The sequence below is a fragment of the Bos indicus x Bos taurus genome, unplaced genomic scaffold, assembly GCF_003369695.1.
Source record: "Bos indicus x Bos taurus breed Angus x Brahman F1 hybrid unplaced genomic scaffold, Bos_hybrid_MaternalHap_v2.0 SuperScaffold_100333, whole genome shotgun sequence".
Lineage (NCBI taxonomy): Eukaryota > Metazoa > Chordata > Mammalia > Artiodactyla > Bovidae > Bos > Bos indicus x Bos taurus.
The window spans coordinates 30,752-56,724 of record NW_020867084.1 but is presented as its reverse complement, the minus strand read 5'-3'; the positions used below and the strand labels follow the sequence as shown (position 1 = coordinate 56,724).

Genomic DNA, 25,973 nt, shown 5'->3' with positions numbered 1-25,973 from the left:
AGATGCTTCTCAGCACCGCAAAAGGAAAACTAGCTATTCAGGTCCATCGCGGGCCTCATCTGTACTTTTCTCCTGAGCAGCAGAGGACACAAATGTTTCCATCCGCGTACGTCGTAAGAAATCATCTCGGTGGAGCAGAGTCGAGGCAGAACGAAGGGAACCCAGCCCTCGGCTCCGGACTCCCAGCGGCTCGTCTCCCCTTCTGCCCCGGAGCAGCCTGGCCGGGCGGCCCTGGGTCAGGGACCTGGGTCTCAGACGCCGAAATCTGCGACCTCTTTCGGTCTGAGCTTGGGACCAAAGGACGAGATTTCCAGGAGTGAAGGTTCTAATCTTGACCGAACAGCGGCTTTGCGTGTCCAACGGAGACTTAAGAGCAAGAAACTCTGAATAAAATCGTAATAAACTGGGACAGGGCCAATAAAAAGTCGGAAGAATAGAGAACTTGAATAAAACACAGTTCTTCTCATTCAGGTCTGGAACCCTCGAACCTAAAGCTGTGGAGATTCCCAGCTGATTATCGACATCGCAGCCCTTCCACGTTACCATTTAGTCACAGGGACAACTTTTCTAATTAAACAGAAAGGTTCCACGAGATTTGATCTCGGATCGCTGGATCCAGGGTCCTCACTATTACACCATGGAACCTCTTTGGCATCTACCTTCTCTCCCCTGCCAGGGAAAGGGCATCTGCTTCTTCAGCCTCCATATGTCCCATTCTTCTCCCAAGACTTGAACACAGTTGACCCGCGTAGGTGCACATCCCTCTTGCTTTCTTTCTGCTCCTCTCCTCTGATAGGCTCAGTTCACTCTCACCTCAGAAAATGAGGTAAAATCCACTTTGGGTTTTGTGCCAGGGAAGAGCCCCCTAGCTCTCCATCATCAATCACATATTCTGCCCTGGTTAAGCAGAATGTCCCATCTTGAGCTAAAATTTCTGCACATAAGAGTGTTATTTGCCTTTTCCTTGCCTTCACCCTTTTCTCATTGTTCCAAGAAGGCAGATGGTTGTCAGGGCAGGAGGCAGGATTTCCTGGGTCCCTTAGTTTTCCCATAGTACAGATTACCCTCCAAAGCCACTGCCACCACCTCTTATCTGTAACATGTAAAGTGTGTCAGCAGTGGAGTGGCAATGGAGGCAGGTGAATGCTCCTTTTCTTCATATATTTCTGATTTGGGAGGGGTGAGGTTTTTTCACAGCAAGTGTATATTTCTTAGATTTGCAATATAAGTAAAAATAACCATTTACATCAAACACTCAGACAAACCAGCTATACTCACCTAGAAGTGAAGGGAACCTCGCTCAGTCTAGTCTGATTTTGTGATGCCATGGACTGGAGCGTGCCAGGTTCCTCTGTCCAAGAGATTCTCCAGGCAAGAATACTGGAGTGGGTGGCCATTCCCTTCTCCAGGGGATCTTCCCAACCCAGGGATTTAACCTGGGTCTCTTGCATTGCAGACAATGATTTACCTGCTGAGCCACTAGGGAAGACCCAAACTCACCTGGGGTGACTCAAAATCAACCGCATGTTGAGGAGGACATGAGGCACAGCTCTGACACTTAGGCAGTCACAGACTCTTTGGTCAGGTTGGTCAAGTCAGTTTCTCTTCCATTTCCTAACATATCAAATGTAGAAATTGCAGTTTTAAAAAAGGCATACAAATATCAAGGTACCCAAGAGCACTGACTGTTGAATCATAGAGGAGGCACATCCAAGTTGTCTTACAGTACAGATGGTACTTATGTACCCAAAATACCACCACATTAAATATTTGCATGTATAATAGGTATAAATCCTATCAGGGCTCAGAATAATAATCTTTACTTCATTGTATCATAAAAGTGTTTCTTCCCTAAACCAATACACATAACAGAAAAAACAGCACTAGTTTTTGGTGGGTCAAAAGAGTCAGAAAGATGCCTAGTGTTGCCTTGAGACATATTTGCTTCCAGAGACTGGAGAGAGGTTTACTCAAGGAGGAAGGAGGCAAAGGGGAGGCTCTTGTTATGAGGAGGAAGTTCACAGCTCCAGGGTGAGGATATGAATCTTCTTTTTGGAAAATCAAGCTGTTGAGTGGTAACAAACAACACAAAGTCAAGGTTTATGAGTTCAAGGACCTGAAATGGACTCTGACTCATAAAGGAAGAAAAGAAATCCATAGAAAGTATGTTGAGAGATCCCAGAATGGCCAGGAAACCTGGAGAACAGGGCTCTCACAAGGGACAAGGACAGAATCAGGTGAGGTTAGAACTGGGATGGGTGGAGATGTGTGTTCTTCCCTTTTCCTCCAGCCTGCACATCGGTCTTGATCTGCAAGCAGAGAACTGGCAGTGAAGGGTGGTCCAGCTACATGGGAGCAAACTTCAAGAACACTCAGGGAGCAAACTGCAAGAGCAATCAGGGGAGCCTTTGTCTTGATTCCATTTACAGAAATTTCTATAAGTATCAGGTTAATTCAAGGTGAAATAAATAAGGGTAGAGTTTGTCAAAAGATTCTGAGAATAGTGACAACAATATTTATTTATGATTTCACAGCTGATAACATGATTCATCCAGTAGTTTCTAAACCCAGGCACATCTGACAACAAATGCTTACACTCCTCCCATTTTAAAGCAGAAAGAAGTGAGGCACAAGAAATTTTCCTTATTTGTCTAAAGCCACATAAAGACAGAACTATTTTTACAACCCAGAATTTGTGCACTCAAGCACAGATAGTTGGATTTGTCTTCTCAGAAGTGGGTGTATCAAGATTTCTCAGTTGTAGGGATGGGAAGAAGACCAAGAAGAGGAGAGAAGGCAAGAGAGGGAGGGGGAAGGGTAGAAGCACAAATTCTTTTATTCTCTCCTTCCTCCCCTCTCAGTAGGCCTCCTTGATTCTTGCCTGCACCAGCCCTTTCCCTCCTTCCTCACTCTGCTACCTGGACTGAAGCACTGTTCAGCTCTAAGGATTCCTGCCCAAGCCTCCTGGGAGGTCTCCATGCCTTCCTCCCAAACCAGCCTTCCCAGCTTGGTTTTCACCCTTTCCCGCTCCCAGGTGAACCTCACAGAACGCAGCCTACCCAGGCTGGGATGCAGGAGCTCCAACTTGCTGGGGCAGCTCCGGGGGCCTTTCCGTTGCCAACCCACTGGATGCTGCGGATTCCAAAAACTGGGATAAAGTCTTTTAAAAAAGAACCGTTCACTTCGAAAACTTTTCTGTATTTCCCTTCTCAACGGTCTTCATGGGACGAAGGGCTAAAGACGACAATGTATTCATCCAGGTCTTAGAGCATCGCAGTGAGTGCCCGGCTCTGTCGCCGGCATGCAGACACGGAACGACCATCCCGGCGACCTCTGTGCTTAGTCGCTAAGTCCTGTCCGACTCTTTGCCACCCCATGGACTTATCCCGCCAGGCTCCTTGTCCATGGGGATTCTCTAGGCAAGAATACTGGAGTGGGTTGCACGCCCTCCTCCAGGGGATAGTCCCAAACCAGGGATTGAACCCGCTGTCCTGCATTGCAGGCGGATTCTTACCGTCTGGGCCCCAGGGAAGCCCACTCTGGTGGAAATCGCCTGGTGGACACAGGAAACCTAACACAGCCCCGGAGGCCTATGCCAGGGTGGGCAAACTCTGATTCGCTGGGTGTAGGCGAGGACGTGGGAAGAGCCATCATGGGAGCACCCCCACCACCACCCCCGGCCGTGTGTTCCGCTGTCCTCGGACTATTTCCGTTCAGGCCCACAGGATAGGAGCCCTGGCTCCTGGTATCTCTGGGGGCTCTGGCATCTGTGGTCGGTAGAGGGCACGGAAGTGGCACCATTTCCCTGGGGGCAGAGGTCTTATCCTAGGAAGAAGTGTCAACCCCAAAGACTCCAGGAATAGCCAGTACTGCTCTCTCCGTAGCGTTCGGCTGTTAACCCTAAAGGTTTGTGGTTCGAGCCCACCCAGGGACGGTGGGGTGGCATTTTACAGACCAAAGAGACTCCCTTTTGCCAGGAGAACACCAGAAAGTGCAGCGGCGAGCCGGCATGCAAGAGCACAGGAGTCAGGTATAAAGGAGCAGCAGAGAGGGCGGGTCCCCGGGGATTGAAAGCGTCGATCATTCTTGAGAGCCCAGAGTACTGACCGCCGGCGCTGTGAAAAGGGCCACCGCGGCGCGGGACTGCAGCGTGGAAGGGGCGGCGTCCACACAGCTGGGCCGTGGAGTCTCCTGGCCTCGGATGCAACCACCGTCCCCGCCTCCTGGGGCTTCCGGGAGCTCGTCAATCGGCTGGGGCCACCCCTGAGCTCGGGGGCGGAGCTAAGGGTCTGAGGCTTCTGCGTTGGGTGCGGGACCCCGAATGCAGCCTGTGGGGACCCCAGTGTCCTCACTTGAGGGGTGATGAGGAACTCTAAAGCAGGTCTCTCGGGAACTGGCGTCTCCGCGTCTGAGCGAGCTTGGGGCTTCAAGGTTCCTGTTTGAGTGTTAAAATTAGGTGGTCTAGATGCTGGTGGCAGCATTCGGGATTTCATAAATACAGTGTTAAGTACTGGAGGGTGTCCCGTTTCCGTAGTGTAGTGGTTATCACGTTCGCCTTACACGCGAAAGGTCCCCGGTTCGAAACCGGGCGGAAACAGGTTGCTCTCCCCCACCACCCCATCGCGGAGATTTCTGATTGGTGGAACCACCTGGTTCTCACCCCCACTGGCTGAGTCAAGTCCTACTCTTTTCCACCCCTTGAACTGTAGCCAGTCAGGCTCCTCTTTCTATGGGATTTTCCCGCTACTTTGCTAGAAACCCATCGGGTCAGTGCAGCTGCCCCCCTTCACTCTTGCCTGGCTCCCTGTGTCCTGCAGGGATCAAAAAGTGTTCTGTCAGGACACAGAGGTGAAAAGTTCTTCTCTGTGGCTGGTGGAATAGAGAACCAGACGGGAAATGGGTCCACGGGAGGGGAAGTATCCTCAAGAGCTTTCCAGGACTGTTGAGTGGGTGCTGTCAGGTGGGTCTAAGCCCCAGGATAATAATGCCTAGTCTTGTGTTGTTCTGGCCTTGACCCAGTCCCAGGTCCAGTCCGAATTCAAGCACAGAGGCATCCAGCTTTACCACACATATTCCACTCTCCCTCTCTCCAAAGTGGGGTAGTGAACCACCTTTTCTGTCTCAGTAAATAGAACCCATATGGGTTGGGCTTCCCCCCCACCCCCCACCTTGAACTTTCTGATTTGCTGAAATGTAACTCAGGAGTATAAAACACATTTAGTGACGTGAAAGTGAAATCGCTAAGTCGTGTCCGACTCTTTGCGACCCCGTGGACTGTAACCTACCAGGCTCCTCCGTCCGTGGGATTCTCCAGGCAAGAATACTGGAGTGGGTTGCCATTTCCTTCTCCAGGGGATCTTCCCGACCCAGGGATTGAACCTGGGTCTCCAGCCTTGCAGGCAGACGCTTTAACCTCTGAGCCACCAGGGAAGCATTAGTGCTCTCCATGCTACGTACAAGAAAAAAATTCAAATTGATAATAAGGATGAATCTTGAATACTTTTAACACTCTAGATAATTCTAATAATTGATATATAATTGCATAGAAAATGCCCTGCCATACTCTCAGAGATGACTCCTGGTATGCCTTACCTAGCTTTAATAATTTTGGTCTAAAACCTATTTCATGTTGACTTTCTGATTTTCTAAAAATGTGTAAAATATTGGTACCATACTATTCTAGGTTGTAGAAGTCTTATATTTATTTTCTATTCAAAATCCTAATGAAAGTGAACTGCCTAAATTTCCTGTATTGTTTTGATTCCCTTAAGCAAACTCTAATTCCAAAAAATATTTCCATTTATAAAATTCAAAATTATCTGCCACAGAAAATTAAATATACCATATAATATTTTTCAACGAAGATTAAGTCGTATAATTATAGAAATCATAGTTACTTATATTCCCCTTTCAACGTGGGGGTAAATGTTTTTAGGTATCATCTAATATGTGAATATCTGACATGGCAACTCATACCGGCAACCATTTATCCACAGGGACACCCGTGCAGTTACAAGACGGGCAGTGCGAAGCCCCCTCGCGGGGCAGGACTCCATGAGCTCAGCCTCTGCGTTTTACTCGAGAGACCCAGGGTACCCGACGAGGGGAAGGCACTGGCTGGGCCGCTGTGCCCCTGGCCGGGGCTTGGAGGGCACAGATGGGCAGAGCCGCCCGGGTCCAGCGAGGACGCCCAGGATCGGTCCCACACCTGTCCGCCGTGTCCGTGTCAACCAGGCCGCTGAGGGTCGCGGGAGACCTCAGGCGGGTCCTATTAAGGGAGTAAAAAGTGTTTCTCTTCTAAGTAGGCAGAAAGGTCCCACCGAGATTTGAACTCGGATCGCTGGATTCAGAGTCCAGAGTGCTCACCATTACACCATGGAACCCCCTCCGGAGCCCCCTCGCCTCCATCGCCAGACAACGGTATCCGCTTCTTTAGCCTCCGTAGGTCCCACCCAAAAGCTCAGGGCAGTTCTTCTAAGGTCCTGAGGAGACTCCAATACGGTTGACTCCCCTAGGTGCTCAACCCTCTGGCTTTCTCTCCGCTCCTCTCCTTTGATCGACTCAGCTCACTCTCACCTCAGAAAATGAGGTGAAATCCACTTTGGGTTTTGTGCCGGGGAGGACCCCCTAGGTCTCTATCACCAACCGCATATTCTGTTTAGGTTAACCAGAGTGTCCCATCCGGAGGTAAAATTTCTGCAAATAAGAGTGTTATTTTCCTTTTCTTTGCCTTCACCCTTTCCCCATAGCCCAGAGGGGGCATACCGTTGTCAGGGCAAGAGGCAGGGTTTCCTGGGTCCCTTAGTTTTCTCACAGCGCTGGTCTCACACCTAAGCAGCCACCACCTCTTACCTGTAACATATAAAGTGTGTCAGCGGTGGAGTGGGAATGGAGGCAGGAGAACTCTTCTTTTATTCTTCATATATTTCTGATTCGGAGAGGGATAAGTTATTCTCACAACAAGTGTATATTGTTAAATTTACAATGTGAATAAAAATAACTTTAAAGAAAACACTCAGACAAACGAGCTATACTCACTTAAACTGAAGTCAATGTCGCTCAGTCGTGTTCAACTCTTTGTGTCCCTAGGGACTGTAGCCTGCCAGGCTCCACTGTCCAAAGATTCTCCAGATAAGAATACTGGAGTGGGTAGCCATTCCCTTCTCCAGGGGATCTTCCAAAATCAAGGATTGAACCAGGGTGCCCTGCATTGTAGACGGATTCTTACCGTCTGACCCCCAGGGAAGTCCACTCTGGTGGAAACTGCCTGGTGGACACAGGAAACCGAAGCACAGCCCCGGAGGCCTTTGCCAGGGTGGGCAAACTCTCATTCGTTGGGTGTAGGCGAGGAAACGGGAAGAGCTATTGTGGGAGCACCCTTGTGTTCACCTGTGCTTGCATCTATTTCGGTTCAAGCCCGGAAGCTTCGAGGCCTGGATGGCGGTTTCTCCGGGGGCGCTGGCATCTGTGGCGGGTAGGGGCAGGGAAACGGCACCGTTTCTCTGGGGGACAGAGCGCTCATCCCGGGAATGAGTGTCTACTCCAGAGAGTGTCCAAAAGAACCCCGTAGTGCTGTCTCTGTGGCGCAATCGGTTAGCGCGTTCGGCTGTTAACCGAAAGGTTGGTGGTTCGAGCCCACCCAGGGACGGTGGGGGTGACATTTTAGGCAACACCAAAGAGAACTCCCTTTTGCCAGGAGGACACCGGAGAAGTGATGCGCCCAACGGACTTTCAGAGAAACACAACAGGAGTCAGGTGCAAAGGAACAGCGGGGAGGGCGCGTCCCTGGTGGATTGGAAGCGTCGGTCATTCCTGAGAGCCCAGAGCGCTGATCGCCGGCGCCGAGAAAAGGACCACCGAGGCGCGGGTCCGCAGGCCTGGAGGGGCGGCTTCCACACCTCTGGGTTTCGGGGTCACCTGGGCCTCGGGCGCACCCACCGTCCCCACCTCCTGCGGCTTCCGGGAGCTGGGGAGGTGGCGGGGGCGACCACTGAACTCAGGGTGCGCAGCTGAGGATCTGAGGATTCTTCGTTGGGTGCGGGGTCCCCAAAGGCAATCTGTGGGGGTCTGAGGGTCCTCATTTCAGGGGAGAGGGGGAACCCTAAAGCAGGGCCCTCCGGAGCCGCCGTTTCCGTGCCTGAGAGAGCTTGAGGCTTCAAGGCTCCTCTGGTGTTAAGAGTTGGTGCTGTGGTTACTGGTGGCGGGACCTCGAATTTAATGGATACATTGTTCAGGAGTAGAGTTTATCCGGTTTCCGTAGTGTAGTGGTTATCACGTTCGTCTCACACGCGAAAGGTCCCCGGTTCGATACCGGGCGGAAACAGGCTTTCTCTTTCTTTTTGCACCGCCCCCCCCGAAATATGTCTTCTCATTGGTAAAACCAACAGGCGTGAAAGGTACGGGGGGAGGCAGGGGACGCAGCTGGAGGAAGAGTTGGTGACCACCTAGAAGTCTCTTTATTCAGCGCTCGGAGAGGCCCAGGAGCCACTTCAGAGATCTGGAGGTGGACGGATCCGCTCATCAGCCGCCACTCATCACCGAGCCTGACGACAAAGAAAACCGAGGTTCACAAGGAGAGCAAGTCCTGGGCTCGGCAGCACGCAGCGCTACAGCTAGACCAGGAGGGACCCAGTCCGCTACTTTGTGTCCTTGCCCCAGAGCAAAAGCGACGCCCAGGAAAGGAGACATGAAGGGCGATGAGCAACGGGGCAGGGCTGGGAGCCTTGCACAGATGCACACAGCCCTGGGCCGCTGCGACATTGCCTTTCCCACTTTCTGACTTTCTCAAGGGTCATCTTACACCCACCTTTCACCTGGAGAAGCTAAATAAACATCTTTGTCCACAGATTCCTTCTGGTCTAGTGGCTGGAATTCTGTGCTTTCACCGCCACGGCCAGGGTTCGATTCCCGGTCAGGGAAAACTTTCTTTTTCCAGCGTCTGCACCCACACAAGTCTCTCTCTTCCCTGCACTCACACAAGTCTCTCTCTTGCTGCCCAGATCGGAACTGTATTTTGCTTAAAGGTCCAGTGCAGAACATTTCTGCACAGAGTTTCTAAATGCCGCTGAGTCCCGGCCTCAGGGTCCTGGACTTCAGGCTGGCTGTTGGAGCTGAGATGCCGTGAACAGCCTGTGCTGGCCAGCTCTGGCCTCCACTCTTTTCTCCTGGCATGGTAAACGCAGAGTCTTACTTAACAGACTTTTCATTCAAGGAGAATGTGGGGCTTCAGTTCCAAAAATTCATTAAAATCCAATACCAAAAGCTTTTGTAAAATACCAAAAGTTTGCAAGAATATGAACATCCTATATTCTGTACCTAAGTGCCCAGTTAACATCACATTCTTTCTTTATATAAGAGTCATGACATCACTTGATAGTAACCTGCTGATATCTCGGGATTGTTTCTTTCCTTTGGCGTCCCTCTCAAAGCTAACTTCTGTGGGACTTGTCTTCCAAGGCCGGGGAACAGCTGTACCGACCAGAAGAGGGCCCTCTTGGCCCTTCAGGAACCTGGAATCCATTCTCTTTAGGAAGTAGAGAAGGTATATGTGTGTTAGTCGCTCAGTCCTTTTGGACTTTTGGCCATCCCTTGGACTGTAGCATTCCTCTGTCCATGGGCCAGTGAAGCCCAAAACAAACATAACCACAATGCATTGGCCAGGAATCGAACCCGGGTCTCCCGCGTGGGAGGAGAGAATTCTACCACTGAACCACCAATGCCACTATAGAGAAAAATGTCTGTAAGGCTAGCCTAGATGGACTTTTATTCAGGTCTTTCTCAAGTGCAAGTCACTCATTCCCTGTGCTTGTAGGACGGTCTAGGCTTTCACCCTCCGCCCTCTGCCGCACAGGCTGCCCTCTGCCCTCTGGCCTCCTGCGGGTTGCTTTGGCGGGCACTCAGGTGTGCTTTGGATCCCTCTGAGTGGTGGAACCGCCTGGTGCTTGTGCTCACTGGCTCAGTCTTGTCCCACTCTTTGCAACCTCTTGGACTCTAGCCCACCAGGCTCCTCTGTCCATGGGATTGCCACGCTCCTTTGCTAGAAACCCACCGAGGCAGTACAGCTGCCCCCTTGGCTCCTGCCTGGCTTTCCTCGCCCTGCAGGGAGCATAAAGTGTTCTGCCAGGGCACAGAGGTGAAGAATCCTTCCCCGTGGTTGGAAGATGAGAGAACCAGATGGGAAATGCTGCAAAGGGAGGGGAATATTCTCAAAAGCTTCCCAGAACTGCTGTGTGGGCACTGTCGGTTGGGTGGCTGCCCTATGACAATAGTGCTTAGCCTTGTGTTCTGGCCTTGACCCAGTCCCAGGTCCAGTCTGAATTCAAGCACAGAGGCACCCTGCTTTCCCACACATATGTCATTCTGCCTCTCTCCAAAGTGGCATTCTGAACCACCTTTTCTATCTCAGTGAATAGCAACCATGTGGGTCTTTTTTTTTTTTTCCCTTTAACTTTGTTTTGCTGAAATGTAACTCAGGAATATAAAAAGGGTTTAGCTTTAGATAAATTACTGCTCTCCATGCTACAAATAAGAATAAAATTCAGAGAAGGCAATGGCAACCCACTCCAGTGTTCTTACCTGGAGAATCCCAGGGACGGGGAGCCTGGTGGGCTGCCGTCTATGGCGTCACACAGAGTCGGACATGACTGAAGCGACTTAGCAGCAGCAGCAGCAGCAAAAGTGGTCGTATAAGGACTGCTGAAAATCCTCTTCTCCATAAAACCAGTGAGAAAGCTAGCAAAAATTCTTAAGGATTAACTAAGAACTCTAGAAATTTAACAAAAAGCTTGCAATAATCCAGGGAACTTAAGGAACATGGCTGTATCTGAGTAAAAATAGAAAGATTTGTGGCACTAGAACTTACCGTATTCCTAGCTCCACCTTTTCCCTGATTTCACAGTAACTTTGAAAATCAGTGGCCAAAATCATGGTGAAAACAAGCAGCCTAGAAGTCAGTGGAGGGAGAAAAATTAGGTTGGAGCTTGTGTTGATTAACTGTATGTGTCAACATGACTGGATCATAGAGTGTCCAGATATTTGGCTAATCATTATTTCTCGGTGTGTCTGTGAGGGCATTAAAATTTTTTTTAAAAGAGAGAAAAAAAAAGAATAAAATTCAAGTTGATAATAAGGATGAATCTCAAATACTTTTAATACTCAAGAGAATTCTAATAATTGATGTGTAATTACATAGAAAATGTTTGTTCTGTCATGCTCCCAGAGATGACTCTTGGTATGCACCACACCACTTTAATAATTTTGATCTAAAAACTACCTCATGGTTACTTTCAGATTTATTATTTATAAAATTTAAAATTATGTGCTCCAGTAAATTAAATATACCATATAATACCTTTTAAATCAGGATTAAGTCTTTTGAGTCTCGAAATCATAGTGACTTAATTATTCCCTTTTCAATTTGGGGTCAGTGTTTTTAGGTATCATCTAATATGTGATTCTAAGCAGCATTTATCAGGCATGACTCAGCTCAAATTGCAATTTTAAGATCTATCATTAACTTTAAGTTCTTTGACTGATATTAAATTGGTTGAATTAATGTATAATCTTTGCCTGGAAAATTTCTAATTAAGGTAGAAATAATAATGCCCATATTTTTATAGGTTATATATAGAAGAGCTCTAGCTTAACAGCTTAAGAGAATGTGTGGGTACCTTTAGGAGATGTTCCTGAATGTAGCCATAACGTCACTTGAAGAAGACTACAACACATGGACTGTCTAAGTTAAGTAAGGACGTGTTGCTTACCTGATGTACTCCTTTATTAAAAAAAAAATTCCTGATTCTTAGTTACCTGCCTTCTAGATCTCAAGTCACCCATTTTCCCATGTGCTATGTAATTCTTTTTTTACTCATTGCTGGCGTCCTTAGGCGCTGGCAGGCAGATGAACCTGACAAAAACATGACAGGATGCTCTCCTGCTGTGATTCTTATTTGTCCCTGTGTGTGTGTGTATCTTATTTTTGATGCCTCCTGGTGTGAATGCACCAAGGAGTGGGACCTTGACTTTGCTCCTGATACACCAGTTTTCCTGGAGAAGGGCCTGGTACCTGGTGAGCACCTAGTAAGTGCTTGCTGACTGAAGGATTCCTAATGCACAGTTCTGGAAAACTGATGAAGAGGACAGAAGTGGGTAAGATCCACACAGGGCTAGAGTATAAGGGACAGAAAGGCACAAGCTCCAAGAGGGAGAGAGAAGGGCAGAGAGAAATGTCCTAGAATTTAGAGACATCCTCGACTGAGTATGGAAAATCTGAAGAGCTCTTCTTTCCTCCTGACTTCAACTGAGGAATCAGTGGAAGGTGAACCAGAAACTCTAGGGATCCAGGTTTGCACAAGATGTATTATCGGTGCAGGATTCTGTAGCTTGCAACAATTTGTCTCAAATGAGATAATTTTTGCAGATGTAGCCACATACTGTCGAGATATCATACAGAGACAGTCTCAGGCTTGCAAATGCACCCACATACCAGAGGGAGACCCCTCATTAGATTGTGTGCATCCAACCAAAGCCAAAATACAACTCATGAAGGGAAGAGGATAAATGTCTGGGACCAGTGGGCTTTTTTTTTTTTTTTTTTTTTTTAACTCCTGTAATCCATAAGCTGCTCTGCAAGAGGCTCTCCAGAGTCATTCTGCCTGGCCTTGTCTGGACTCAATGACTTGGTCACCAATGAAAACAGTTACAATTCTTAGAATACTTTCCAATCAGCTTGGAAGTTTGGCTGCTGAATATGTGCAATCTCTGGAAATGTACACATTGTCTTTTCATTGTACCTCCTGCTAAGTTGAGTCACTAGGGCACAAATTCCCTTGTTAGAGTAACAGACCTGTGTATTGACAATTTCTTGGGATGGCAAGACCATGAAGAAAAAGACTCTTTCCTTGAGTCAGCAAAATACATTGGAATATAAATTAGCACATCTATTTAGGGAAAACTAAGAACATAAAGAGATGCCTTCAGTTTCTAGCAAAGGTACAGTGACAGAAATCAGATTAACCCTCCTTCCTAAATCTCACTCTCCCTCTTTGTCCCACTCCCAAAGGAACAAAAAGATAAAACATGAAATACTGATTTCTAAGACACTGGAAATCAGGTAGCAAAGGATAGCAAGCCTTGAGAGGTGACAAACAAACAAGATGAGTCTTGCCATGGGCCCAGCTTCCTGCTTTCGGTGAGTTCTCTTGCTGGGCACTAAGAAGAGGATTTCAGGTAGTGTTGGTGGAGAGCAAGACAGCTAGAGCTCACAGGACAAAGATCCAGTGATTCTTATTTGCAAAGCAGATGTAGAGCAAAGGTATGGATATCAAGGCTGAAAGGGGAGTTGGGGGAATTGGGAACTTAGGATTTACCTATATACACTATTGATGCTATGTGTGACACCACCCTTCTGGCAGAAAGTGAAGAAGATTAAAAAGCCTCTTGATGAAAGTGAACGAGGTGAGTGAAAATGTGGCCTTAAAGCTCAACATTCAGAAAACTAAGATCAGGGCATCCGTCCCATTACTTCATGGCAAATAGATGGGGAAACAGTGGAAACCATGGCAGACTTTATTTTTCTGGGCTCCAAAATCACTGCAGATGGTGACTGCAGCCATGAAATTAAAAGACATTTACTCCTTGGAAGGAAAGTTATGACCAACCTAGACAGCATACTAAAAAGCAGAGATATGACTTTGCCAACATATGTCAAGGCTATGGTTTCTCCAGTGGTCATGTATGGATGTGAGATTTGGACTATAAAGAAAGCTGAGCACAGAAGAATTTATGCTTTTGAACTGTGGTGTTGGAGAAGACTCTTGAGAGTCCCCTGGATTGCAAGGAGATACAACCAGTCCATCCTAAAGGGGATCATCAGTCCTGGGTGTTCATTACAGGGACTGATGTTGAAACTGAAACTCCAATATTTTGGCCACCTGATGCAAAGAGCTGACTCATTTGAAAACACCCTGATGCTGGGAAAGATTGAGGGAGAAGGAGAAGGGGACGACAGAGGATGAGATGCTTGGATGGCATCACCGACTCAATGTACATGGGTTTGGGTGGACTCCGGGAGTTGGTGATGGACAGGGAGGCCTGGCTTGTTACGGTGAATGGGGTCGCAAAGAGTCGGGCACAACTGAGCGACTGAACTGATCTCAACTTGTACAATAAATAACAAATGAGAACCTATTGTATGGCATAGGGAATTACTGGATGCTCTGTCGTTACCTAAAGGAGAAGGAAATCCAAAAATGAGGGGATATATGTACATGTATATCCGATTCACTGTGCTATTAACACAACATCATAATTAACACACTGGAAAACAGCTATACTCAAATAAAAGCTAATAATAAAAAAAGAAACATGAAGAAAGGTCCCGTGATGAGAGAGAGTGGGAGAGAGAGAGAATGCTGCGATATGAAAGGGTCTCCCTCAAGTATTCAGCAGAGTAATGATCGGGGTATCCTCATGAAGAAAGTGCTTTTGGCCAAGGAAAGAATGTTTTAAAAAGATCCTGGAACAACTCCTGGTGCTCACACAGGACAAGCAATTGTATGCAAGCGATCTCCCCACACAGACTGGACTACTTATAACTCATGGGCCATTGGGAAGAACATTCAAAAAACTCTTGTGATGGACAGGGAGGCATGGCTGTTAAAATGCTGCACTCAATATGCCGGTAAACTTGGAAAACTCAGCAGCAGCCACAGGACTGGAAAAGGTCAGTTTTCATTCCAGTCCCAAAGAAGGGCAATGCCAAAGAATGTTCAAACTACTACACAATTGCTCTCATCTCACATGTTAGCAAAGTAATGGTCAAAATTCTCACTGTGAGGCTTTCACAGTGTGTAAACTGAGAACATCCAGATGTGGAAGCTGGATTCAGAAAAGGCAGAGGAACCAGAGATTAAATTGCCGACATCCCTTGGTTCATAGTAAAAGCAAGAGAGTTCCAGAAAAATATCTACTTCTACTTTATTGATTACGCCAAAGACTTTGACTGTGCGGATCACAACAAACTGTGGAAAATTCTTCAAGAGATGGGAATACCAGACCACCTTACCTGCCTCCTGAGAAGTCTGTATGCAGGTCAAGAAGCAACAGTTAGACATGAAACAATGGACTGGTTTCAAATTAGGAAAGGAGTATGTCAAGACTGTATGTTGTCACCTTGTTTATTTAAGTTCTATGCAAAGAGGTGAGCGAGGGAGCGGGGCTGGTGGGCGGGGGCCAGGGGTGTGGACCAAGCCTGCAGAGGCAGCAGTAGATGAGGCAGCAACGGTAGCTGTGCGTGTGTTTGGTTCAGGAAGAGCTGATGAAAGGCGGTGAGTCCAGTAGGTGAGAGTGCGTGCTCTGCCTGTGTGGGGAGGGGCAGGAGGATTGGGAGATCTTTGCTGGAATTAGGGTGGAAGAGGGGAGGAGGGCGACCCTGAGTGAGAGATAGTGGCCCGACGGGTCCATGCTTATAGTTAGCTGGCAGCAGAGATACCGTGATCTTGAAGGTGCTTTCTCCAATGGAACGTCTTGTCCGTTGTCTTCCCGGTGTTCTGACCTCTGTGATTTCCCTACTAGGGTGAAATCGACTTCAGAATTTCTGCTTGATAATCCCTATATAGTAAAATGTCTATATTCATTCAGGTGAACTGAGGAAAGGACAAACTCAATAGTTTAAAGTAGCAGGGGACGGATAGGCGTTACCTGGGAAACGTGCCAAAGGGCTTCATCCATGTATCAAAGTGTATCTTCCATACCTGGTTGATAAAAAAAAATTTGTACCTCTTGATTTTGGTGATTATTTCACATCAAATAGCTGTTCATTCATGATTTGTGCATCTTGTTCTGTGAATACACCTTGATAATTTTTATCTCGGATAGAATGGGCGGTCACATGTTGCAGAACCCAGTGCAGACCATTACCGTGTTGAAGAAAAAGAAGTCAGACGCCACGTGAAACACGGAGGCCATGCCGTGACTCGGATTCGAACCGAGGTTGCTGCGGCCACAACGCAGAGTACTAACCACTATACGATCACGGCGTGCCACATACCACGCCATGAATGAGAACGGTCTTTAATGTCTGTCCTTTGACGTAAAATGATTTCGATCCTTGCGCTGCTTTATTCTTGGGAACTGCAGCTATTCGTTTTCTCTCTTTCATGCTCGCTCATCGGTTTCCCCGCTCTGTCTCTCAATTCTGATATATTGTGACAAAAGGAAACAAAATCAAACCAAACACCAATTCTCATCTCCCCAGATGCGGCACATTCCTTCTGGGAAGTCTGGCTGTCCTCGTCCCCACCTCGCCGGCTTCTTTTCCAGCTCTTCGCAGTCGTCCCTTTGGATCCACCTTCCCGGTTAGCTGGTTCCGGCTCCCGCCCCACCGACCGCGGCCGAGGCGAGGGAGGGCAACACCAGCGGTGCGGACGGCCGGGTGAAGGCGGAGCAAAGAACCGAAAGAAGCAGTACGGAGCCCACCCGGCGTCCCGCCTCCCTCTGGCCCCCTCGGCTCCGGCCCGGGGCGTCTCTGGCGCGTTTCTGCCCTCGGAAATGTGTGTGGCTCCACCGGTCGTGGAAGCGGGTAATTACCCATCCACGGGGATGAGAAGTACCTTACTCGAGCGTGTCTCTGTGGCGCCATCTATTAGTGCGTTGGGCTGTTCACGGAAAGGTTGGTTGTTCTAAACACACCTTAGGAACGCCTTCCTTGAAACACTCAAAAGCTGTGTGGTTCTTTCTACGCTGCGCAAGCTTTCCGGGAAAGGCAAAAGGGCTCCTCTACTGCTTCCCTCCTGTCCGGCGTCATGGTGCACAGGAGGTTTGCCAGGTCCCTGGGAGTCCAGAATTTCCTGAAGCAGTGAAACCAGTAACCATATTTCTTTACGTTTCTCCTTTACTGAGCATGTAACAAATCCACTGTTCTGTGTTTTAATCCGTTACATACTTCTATAGGGATTTATATTTAAAATCTTTTATTTTCCCCATACAGATACCATTTCTCTTTTCCTTCCTCCCTGTGCATACATGCAGATTTCCATCTGGTGGTGTTCTTCCTGGAGGATTCCTTTAGCATTCCTTGTACAGTGGGTCTGCTGCTGATGAAGTCTTTCAGCATTTGTATGTCTGTAATGGTCATTATTCACCTTCATATTGAAGGACTTTAAAGGTGGGTAGTGATAGAATTCCACCTTGACTATTTTGGCTTCTGTCCTTTGAAGAGGCTGCTCCACTGTATTATAACTTCCATGCATCTCTCTCCTCCTTTAGTCTTTATTAAATTTTTTACAATATGGCTTCTGTTTCATGTTTTATTTGTTTTTTTTTTTTTTTTTTCCCCATGAGGCCTGTTGGGTCTTAGCTCTCCAACCAGGGATCCAACTCACACCAAGAAGGCAAAGTCTTAACCACTGGACCACCCGGGAAGTCCCTCACTTCTATGCTTCTGATAAAATCTGACATGTGTACTTTTGTTTCTATATGTATCCGGTCTTTTTCCTCTGGTCCCTCGGGGACTATATGCTTTTTCAATGGCTTTGAGCACTTTAATTACCATGCGACTAGATGTGTGTTTTCTGTGCTGTTGTGCTCATTCATTTTGTTCATTTGGCTCCTTGGATCGGTGGGTTTATCATCTTTACTATGATTGAAATTATCTGACATTGTTCCTCCAAAAACTGTTTCTCATCCCTGGGTATTTTCAGGAGCATCAGTCACCCATGTATCAGGTCTTTCAGTGATGTGCTACCATTCGAACGTTCAAAGTACTGGACAATTGTGCTCACTTCCCATGCTAGTAAGGTTATGCTCAAAATCCTTCAAGCTAGGTAGGCTTCAGCATTCAACTTGAATCAAGAAATTCCAGATGTACAAGCTGGGTTTAGAAAAGGCAGAGGAAGCAGAGATTGAATTGCAAACATTTGCTGGATCATAGACAAAGCAAGGGAATTCCAGAAAAAACATTTACTTCTGTTTCTTTCACTACACTAAAGCCTTTGACTGTGTGGATCATAACAAACTGTGGAACACTCTAAAAGAGATGGGAATACCAGACCATCTTACCTGTCTCCTGAGAAGCCTGTATGTGGGTCAAGAAGCAACAGTTAGAACCTTATACGGATCAACTGACTGGTTCAAAATTGAGAAAGGAGTACAACTAGGCTGTTTACTGTCTCCCTGTTTATTTAACTTGAATGCAGAACACATCAGGGGAAATGCCAGGCTGGATGAGTTACAAGCTGGAATCAAGATTGCTGGGAAAAATGTCAGCAACCTCAGGCATGCAGATGACACCACCCTAGTGGCTGAAAGCAAAGAGGAACTAAAGAGCCTCTTGATGAGAGTGAAAGAGGAGAGTGCAAAAGCCAGCTTATAACTCAATATTAAAAAAACTAAGATCATGGCATCCAGCCCCATCACTTCATGGCAAATAGAAGGGGGAAATGTGGAAGCAGTGACAAATTTTCTGTTCTTGGGCTCTAAAACCACTGCGGATGGTGACTGCAGCCATGAAATTCGAAGACACTGGCTTCCTGGAAGGAAAGCAATGACAAACCTAGACATGTATTAAAAAGCAAAGACATCACTTTGCCCACAAAGGTCCATATAGTCAAAGCTGTGATCTTTCTTGTCGTCATGTACCATGTGAGAGTCGGATGATAAAGAAGAATTAAAAAAAATAAATAAACGAGTGCTTCCAGTAAACAACAGGTCCTTACTTCTCAGCTTAGGGAGTCCATGTGTTGTACTCTTCTTCAAGTGACGCTATGGCTACATTCAGGAGCATCTCCTAAAGGTTCCCACACATTCTCTTAAGCTGTTAACCTATAGCCCCTCTATATATAATCTATAAAAATGTAGGCAGCATTATATTTAAACAGTGTTTTGTTATTTCTACCTCAAATAGAAATTCTCCAGGCAAAGATTACACATTAATTCAACCAATTTAATATCAGTCAAAGAACTTAAAGTTAATGACAGATCTTAAAATCGTAAATTGACCTGAATCATGGCATATAATGCTACTTAGAAGTACATATTAGATGATAGCTAAAAACATTGACCCCAAATTGAAAGGGGAATAATTAAGTCACTGTGATTTCGAGACTCAAAAGACTTAATCCTGATTTAAAAGATATTATATGGTATATTTAATTTACTGGGATACATAATTTTAAACTTTATAAATAATAATAAATGTGAAAGTCACCATGAAGGAGTTTTTAGACCCAAATTATTAAAGCAGTGTGGTGCATACCAGGAGTCATCTCTGGGAGCATGACAGGACAAATATTTTCTATGGAATTACACATCAATTATTAGAATTTTCAGGAGTGTAAAAGTATTCAAGATTCAACCTTATTATCAACTTGAATTTTATTCTTGTTTGTAGAATGGAGAGCACTGATTTATCTAAAGCTAAAACTTTTATATTCCTGAGTTCAGTTCAGTTCAGTCGCTCAGTCGTGTCTGACTCTTTGCAACCCCATGAATCGCAGCACGCCAGGCCTCCTGTCCATCACCAACTCCCGGAGTTCACCCAGACTCACAACCATCGAGTCAGTGATGCCATCCAGCCATCTCATCGTCTGTCGTCCCCTTCTCCTCCTGCCCCCAATCCCTCCCAGCATCAGAGTCTTTTCCAATAAGTCAACTCTTCGAATGAGGTGGCCAAAGTACTGGAGTTTCAGCGTTAGCATCATTCCTTCCAAAGAAATCCCAGGGCTGATCTCCTTTAGAACGGACTGGTTGGATCTCCTTGCAGTCCAAGGGATTCTCTGAGTATAACGTACTGGTTTGTCAAATAGGTTCTGAGCCAAGAGGCAGAACCGACTTGAAGACAGAGTTTGGGGGTAAATGCAAAGTACATTAGCATAGCTTAAGACAAACATTTCCATAAGAAAAAGGCATTGCTTAACTTCAGGTGAAACCAAGTGTCATTATGGCAACACAGTATTTTAAGAGAAACCTCCTTTTAAATTTGTATAGAGAAGGAAAACATATCGCTAGTTTGTTTCCTCCTGCCGCTTAAGAGAGAGAAAAATGTCTGACACTTGCAGGCTATTTCCTCCGTTTGGAGACCCCTGGCCTTCCTGCCTGTTACCCTCTCAAAACGTCCTGATCTAAACCCATTTTCAAGTCCGCCTCTTTGGGGACTCAGACCTCCAGACGCACTCGGAATCCACGCGGAATCAGCCGGAGCCCCGCGGCCCTGGGGGCCGGTTCGCACCCTGGGTTCGCCTTCCTGGGGTTTGAGCCCCTGAACCTCAGACGGGAAGGAAATGCAGTGACCGCCGCCCTAAGAAAAGGAGAAAAGCCACTGCTGGAAAAAACGGCACATGCATCCCTAAACTTGAGAAGCTTTATTTCTAAGGAAACCAGAGACAGACAAACACACAGACAACATTGCATTAAAGTCTTTCAGCGAAAACAAATTCTGCCTGCTGTGAGGTGAACAAGAAAACTCTTCAAGACACCTGCTTTCTGAGAAAACCGCCTTTACCTCTCTGTTAAAATTCACTCTCCATGAAATGTTGAACTGGAAAATTATAAAAGGCAAACAAAAGACGTTTCAGACATTGTAAAACGTAAAGCAAAGCTGTCCTTCAAGAATAATACCAAGTTTGATGAGAAAGGAATGAAGACTGTCAGATCTGCGTGGACCGCGCCTGGCTCCTCCGCGGCTTTATGCGGGGCCAGGTCGGCAAACGAATTCAACAAATGACCTGAGCCTCAGCCTTTGCTGCACTTCCTGCTAAACGTGAAAATGTGATGCAAGTCTTGCATTACCTCAGTGGTTCCTGAGGAACCCCTGCCCGCAGCCCCGCCCAGTGCCGGATGGCACCATAGAAGTGCTGTGATGGGGCTGTGAGAGAGCGCGGGTCAGGCGCATCGGAGCAGAGGGGAGGGCAGGTCAGAGGAGAGGGCATGTCATTCGTTTCACGAGTGGAATTTAAAGCATCGAGCTCGCTGCCCGCTGGCGCCATGAAGAGGGACTGTAAAGCGCGCATTCGCAGCCTGGAAGGGCTGCGTCCACCTTGCAGGACGTCCAGCCTCCTGGAGATCAGACTGACTTAACTCCACTGGCTGCTAGGGCTCCTGAAAACTGAGGACTCAGCGGGGCGACCTCTGCGCTTGGGCGCAAGCTGGCACACAGGGACCTCGCTCCTGGAGAGGCGTGGAACCCTAAATCAGCCTCTTTCAGGAACTGCAGATCCTTACTTGACGGATTGCCTGTGTTTCCAGAATCCTCTTCCTTTGAAAATTTGAAGGGCAGGTGTGTTCAAATATGCAATTCTTGTGTATGTCTCTAGGCACTATAGACCGCGTGGTTTCCGTAGTGTAGTGGTTATCACGTTCGCCTAACACGCGAAAGGTCCCCGGTTCGAAACCGGGCGGAAACAACTCCGCTTTCCCGCAAGGTTTTAGATTCATATTTTAAACACAAAATGAAGGCCTGCCGCGTGGAGTGAGGCTTGGAACTTCAGCTTCACCGTCAGTCCTTCCAGTGAATATTCAGTGTTGATTTCCTTTCCTGACTGGTTTGAACTTTCCTTGACCTGCATACAGGTTTTTCAGGAGGCAGGTAAGGTGGTGTGGTATTCCCATCTCTTGAAGAATTTCCCACAATTTGTTGTGATCCAAACAAAGGCTTTAGCGGAGTCAGTGAAGCAGAAATAGATGTCTTTCTGGAATTCTCTTGCTTTTTCTATGATTCAATGAATGAAAAACGGAGGAAAAGCATAGAACAAAATTATTCGGAAAAATATATGGAAAAAGTTAAATAGAGACTACTACTAACAGTGGAAGAAACTTCATTGGTAAAAGGAGTTTACAGGATGATGATGAGCCTACTCTTTCATGAATTCTAGGATTCCCAGTCAACCTGTTTTCCTGCAGAGATCCTCTCTGAGGATCAGGTACTATCTGGTCGTACGTCCTTCTGTGTGTGTGTATACAAGACACAGTGGAGTAGGGTAGTAGTGGAGCTTGGGAGAGGATGCCCAGACTGGAAGCAATCATACATCATTTACATTCATACATCATTTACATTCTAAAAGCGTGAAACAAGTCCCTGGGTGGGCTCGAACCACCAGCCTTTCGGTTAACAGCCGAGAGCGCTAACCGATTGTGCCACACAGACCTGAGACAAGTTATTCCTCCCTCCTACCGAAAGCAAGCATTCTTAGGGACCTAGGCAGAGCCACCTGTGTTTCGCAGCATGCAGTTTCCGCCTAAAATTGTGTCCCTAGCACGGCGTTTCTCCAGACAACTGGAGAGATGGAGTCCACTCAGCCTGTTCGTTCCCGTCGGGAAGCCGAGATGTTCCTAGGGCAGAAGGTCACCTGAGCGCCCCCGCCGCGCATTGCGCCCAAGAGACGCCCCGAGCTTGAGCCGAGGGGCCCCCGAAAGAAGCTGCTGGCTCTTGGTGTTTGCTATCCCTTCATCCGACCATTTGTGCTTCTGGGCAGCGGTTTAGTGCGTGTGGTCCGTGTGGCTGCAGCTGGCAAGAGATCAGTTTGTCGTGATCCACACAGTTAAAGGCTTTACCTGTCTTTGGACTTAGGGAAAAGAAAGGTGTGAGGCCGGCGAAAACATCCGAGGAAGGAGAGAACAGAGAATGAGCGAGAAGAGAAAGGGACTGGAAGGGAGAGGGGCGGGCTGGTACCGCGGTGGGAGCCGTGGCTGGGTTGGGGCATCACAGCGCCTCACTCAGGAGCCGTGCCCACCCTTTACTGAGGTGTCCAGGAATCCGGTTCAGCCCAAATTGCAAAGCTGCTGGCCTGGCATTTGTTCTGGCATTTTCCTTTGCAGGTTCCATGAGGAAGGGCAAGGTGGGCAGTGTGGGTTTATAGGTGAATGCAAGACCTGTGGGCTACCTTGGGGATGACTGGTGGGCAAGGAAACACACAAATTCACTTTCCCGTTTGCAGGCTGGTCTTCAGGGTCTGGGTGGGAAACTAGAAAATCTGAGTGCCAAAATCAATATTTATTTAGAGATAAGGAGATCCATAGCCAAGCAGTCAGTGAAAGTGGTTATGTTGGTGGGGGAGTGGGAGTGGGAACCTGACTGGAGCCAGTGGAGTACTCTTTGGGGTATATGTAACTCGGTATCATTCACATGTGTGTGTGTGTGTGTGTGTGTGTGTGTGTGTGTATACAAACATATATACATAGTAAGGAGCATTGCTTATATTTTAACTTTAAATTTTTACATAGTCATAAATAAATATATATCTTATCTAAAATTCTGGGTTTTGTGTCATGTGTAAGAAGGTTTTCCACTTAAAACTTTAATTTTTTTTTATTGGGAGATTTTTGAAGCAAGGAATTGGACTACTGTTCTTTTGATGAGCTGAGCAGATGAACTGGTAAACTGGCAGATCCCACTAGCCCAGGAGGCTACCACTGCCACTGTAAGGTATCAGGAACTTAAAGCCACATCCAGACTTTATGCAGTGCAGTGCCAAAATGCAAGACCTTACACTCAGTGATGACATGCAAAGTGCCATGTGCCCAGGCATGGTCTACAAGTTTTACATGGGTGTACTCACTTTATTCTTTCAACAGGCTTCTATCATATCATCATCCTCATTTCACATATGAGAAACCTCAGATATGGAAGGTTAAGTAACTTGTCTAGTCACTCAATCAGTGAGTGGGATCTGAAACCAGCAATTTGAACTGGAGCCCGCCTGGCTCCACAGGATATGGTGCCCATCAAAGAGGAACACAAATGGTAAAAATGTTTGGCAAGAAATTTAAGACTGTATATTTCTTTCACAAAACACCAAGGAGGAGTCACGTAACATGAATAAAATTGTCTGCAATATTCTCATGAACCACTTGCCTCCCAAACACCTTTCTTATTCCAAGAGCTGCTGCCCTTGAATCCCCAACTTAAATACAACTTCCGCAAGAACTAGATTTTTCCTCCCTTTTATCCTTTCCTCTCACCTTTCTAATACCTCTTCCATAGATCTCTTCTGTTCTTTCACTTCCAGGTCATTCATTTTTTTAATTACCTTTCTAATACCTCTTCCATAGATCTCTTCTGTTCTTTCACTTCCAGGTCATTCATTTTTTTAATTACAAATATTAAATATATCTAAAGAAGGAAATAAGCAGTCATCCATAGTCCCACCTCCTGGAAGGGACTCCTGTTATCATCTTTGCATGTTTTCCTTCAAATCTGTTTTTAAATTATTCTAAGCTGTAGCAAAAGGTGCATGGGTTCATGCTAAGTCATTTCAGTCCCGTCTGACTCTTTTGGACCCCAGTGACTGTAGCCTGCCAGGCTCCTCTGACCGTGAGAGGATTCCAGGCCAGAATATGGAGTGGGTAGCTATGCCCTCCTCCAGGGAATCTTCCTGAACCAGGGATAGACCCCACATCTCTTGTGTCTCTTGCATTGGCAGGTGGGTTCTTTACCATTAGTATCACCTGGGAAGCCCTTAAAGTATATAGGTTTATTTTTAAAATTTCAAAAAATGCACAAAATACAAATATGTAAAATTTTGAAACATCTTAAATTCAAAAGTAACATCTGTTAATGTAGGTAAATGCTGATGGAGTCATTTAGGTATATCAACAGAGACAAGAATATATATAAATATGCTGTTATATGATTGAGCTCTTATAGGTTCTATTCCTATTTTCAAGTATTTCAATTTAATAGTGCATAAATTTAATGAAAAGTTACAAAAATGAAGAAACTGTTGAACTTTCAGTCAAATTGTTTACCTTAAGGGATATACATTTCTAAAAGAACCCTCTAATGCTAATAATAATGATTACAATTGAATTAAGTTATTAAAATTTGGAATGATTCTTCTCATTACTTTTTAAAAATCAAATTTCCTAAGAATTAATTTAAAAATAATACAATCTATCCATTTCAAAATTGATGACTTTTGACAACTGAACATGCCCATGGAACCACTACCGTGTTCAAGAACATCTCCAGCACTCCAAAATATCCTCTTGAGCCCCTTTGCCGACAATCACCCTGCCACACCCTGTCACCCTGTCACCCTGTCCCAGGTGCTCAAGGATCTAGTTCTTTTCACTAGGGATTAGGTTGCCTCATCTAGTAATTTGCATAAGTGGATCCACAGAGTATATACTCTTTTCATCACTCAGGGTGATGTTTTAATCCATATTGTTGCCATGTATCAGGAATTTGTTTCATTTTATTGCAGAGTAGTATTCCTTTGAGTGAATATATCACCATTATATCTATTCACTTCGTGACGGACATTTGAATGGTTTTCAATTTGGAAACCATTGTGAACAAAGCTGATATTAGCAAGTTCTTTTTGTGGGCATATGATTTATACATTCCATTTAAAACTTTTTATAAATTCACAAACTTATTATGTGAATGTGAATTCATTCACAAATTATGAATAAATTCATAAAGACAAAATTTATTGAAATGTTTAAAAAATGTATTCAAATGTCACAAAAGACTGAAGTATCAGCTTACCTTTGATTGTTTCCTACCAGAACATCCTTAAGATTAGTCACATGAAAAAAAAAAATTAGCCACATGCTCTACCAGCTGTATTATTTGCTTATCTCATTTAATCTACACAATAGCTTTATGAAGTACTTATTATTTCTTTTATATGACACTTGCAAAATTGGCCTAGCAAATTGGAGTTGACCCAAGGTCAAAGGGAAAGTAAGTGGTGGCACTAGGACTAAAAGGAGGTCCCCCAGATGTTGGGCTCATTACATTTGGGCTAAATATTCTCTGCCCTTCCTGGTTTCCTGTCTACCTTTCACCCCTGATCTGTGTGCTTGAGGCTCATCCTGGCAACCAGCATTTCCCGGTCTTTCTTGCCAATGGACTCCAGTGGGTGTAGCCAAACAAATGAGATCAGAAGGGAGAGGGGAGGAATGTGAATGAAAAATGTTGCCTGCCATATCAGCAAACAAAGCATGCTGTGCCATCTGGCCACCAGCCACTACCG

At 46.2% G+C, this 25,973-nt stretch overlaps 9 non-coding genes across 9 annotated transcripts; 5 read left to right on the top strand and 4 right to left on the bottom strand.

The window, feature by feature from the left end:
- The first annotated feature begins 4,524 nt into the window (after positions 1-4,524).
- Positions 4,525-4,597, top strand: TRNAV-UAC. The gene has a single exon. It is a non-coding gene; the product is annotated as a tRNA-Val (tRNA).
- A 1,714-nt stretch (positions 4,598-6,311) lies between these two features.
- TRNAQ-CUG lies at positions 6,312-6,383 on the bottom strand. The gene has a single exon. It is a non-coding gene; the product is annotated as a tRNA-Gln (tRNA).
- A 1,191-nt stretch (positions 6,384-7,574) lies between these two features.
- On the top strand, positions 7,575-7,648 carry TRNAN-GUU. Its single transcript has one exon. It is a non-coding gene; the product is annotated as a tRNA-Asn (tRNA).
- Positions 7,649-8,250: 602 nt separating this feature from the next.
- Positions 8,251-8,323, top strand: TRNAV-CAC. The gene has a single exon. It is a non-coding gene; the product is annotated as a tRNA-Val (tRNA).
- Positions 8,324-9,648: 1,325 nt separating this feature from the next.
- TRNAG-CCC lies at positions 9,649-9,719 on the bottom strand. The gene has a single exon. It is a non-coding gene; the product is annotated as a tRNA-Gly (tRNA).
- Positions 9,720-15,466: 5,747 nt separating this feature from the next.
- LOC113888506 lies at positions 15,467-15,629 on the top strand. Its single transcript, XR_003510002.1, has one exon. It is a non-coding gene; the product is annotated as a U1 spliceosomal RNA (small nuclear RNA).
- Positions 15,630-15,965: 336 nt separating this feature from the next.
- TRNAH-GUG lies at positions 15,966-16,037 on the bottom strand. The gene has a single exon. It is a non-coding gene; the product is annotated as a tRNA-His (tRNA).
- A 5,288-nt stretch (positions 16,038-21,325) lies between these two features.
- Positions 21,326-21,398, top strand: TRNAV-AAC. Its single transcript has one exon. It is a non-coding gene; the product is annotated as a tRNA-Val (tRNA).
- Positions 21,399-22,064: 666 nt separating this feature from the next.
- On the bottom strand, positions 22,065-22,138 carry TRNAN-GUU. The gene has a single exon. It is a non-coding gene; the product is annotated as a tRNA-Asn (tRNA).
- Between the last annotated feature and the right edge of the window lie 3,835 nt (positions 22,139-25,973).